At 37.9% G+C, this 1,392-nt stretch overlaps 1 protein-coding gene across 1 annotated transcript in view; it reads right to left on the bottom strand.

Moving 5' to 3' along the window:
- The window catches only part of LOC106874403 (uncharacterized protein DDB_G0275275), a 95,266-nt gene that overhangs the window by 93,369 nt on the left and 505 nt on the right, over positions 1–1,392 (bottom strand). The gene's annotated exons all lie outside the window — the stretch shown is intronic.

The raw sequence follows: 1,392 nt of genomic DNA, 5'->3' as shown, positions 1-1,392 counted from the left end.
TGATGATGATGATGGTGATAGTGGTGGTGGTGGTGGTGGTGGTGGTGGTGGTAGTGATGATGTGATGTCTGCTGTAGTGGTGGTGGTGGTGGTGGTGGTGGTGGTAGCCGTCAGTACATTGTAGAAACGTTATAGTGACTGCATTGTGATGTTGTGGTGAAGATGCCGGTTCTGACTCTACAACGACGATGTTGACTCTTACAAATATCAATAATCTTTTGTTGTTTAGCCCTAGGACAAACCCGAGCGAGCAAGTGGATGACCATCAAAATCTATTTTATTTAGTGTTTTTTCTCGTTCTTCTTTTAATCCTCGGACATAATGTACCTAGGACTACAAAATTCAATGATTCCTTAGTTCCTTAGTAAGTTGTGGTTTGAGGGTGACTTGGCTATTTTCTCTGACCTCCGTTTTGGGCCGTGTGGTTATAGTATCATTGCAGGGTCTGTTGTTGTTGTTGTTGGTGGTGCTGTTGTTACTGTTGTTGTTGTTGGTGGTGGTGGTGTTGTTCTTCGGCAGGTTGACAGTATGGTCATTCCTGTCAATAACCATATTCATAACGTCACAGATTTGTTGTTCTTGTTGCTGATGTGCCTTTTTTGTGTAACTCCTGGTTAAATCTGATTGAGCAGACCTGTGATCAAAGACGTTCCAGTCGTGCCCATCACCTCCTTATTTTAACCAACCAATTAATTAATTAATTAATTAATTAATTTTTTCAAATGTACTCTGCCTAGAACTACAATATCAAATACAACCCTTCACGTGTGTTTTTGCATTCTTTTTTGCTTCTTTTTTTCTTTTTTCTTTTTTCGGACATGCCATGGGGATTGTTTTCGGGGTCAATTATCTGCTATTGCTAGCAGGTCAAGCTTTTTGCGTACATGGTCCCTCGGGGCAAAAGTGTAACAAGGGTCAATGGAGACGTTGGTGATATTGTGGGTATTGTTGTCGTCCTTGTCTTTGATGCCGACCGTGTTGTTGATGATGATGATGATAATGATGATGATGTTGTTGTTGATGATGATGATGATAATGATGATGATGGTGGTGGTGCTGATGGTTTTGATAGCCAATGTGGCGTATCAAAAAACACAACAAAACAATTCAATAAAACGCACAAATCAACACAAACGCATACACGCACATATTTTAATGCATGTGTATGTATATATACCCGTGTGTGTGTGTGGAAATATATATATATATAGATATAATATTTGTACATAATTTTTTTGTGTATCCATGAATATATATATACATACGCACGCACGCACATACATACACATACACAAATGTATGCACAAACAATTATACATATAATACATAAATACATGTGTACATGTGTGTTTTTGTGTGTATATAATATGTAATATATACATGTATATATAT

Source organism: Octopus bimaculoides, chromosome 13, assembly GCF_001194135.2.
Source record: "Octopus bimaculoides isolate UCB-OBI-ISO-001 chromosome 13, ASM119413v2, whole genome shotgun sequence".
Classification (NCBI taxonomy): Eukaryota; Metazoa; Mollusca; class Cephalopoda; order Octopoda; family Octopodidae; genus Octopus; species Octopus bimaculoides.
The sequence above is the reverse complement of the archived record's forward strand: the minus strand, read 5'-3'. Positions and strand labels throughout refer to the sequence as shown.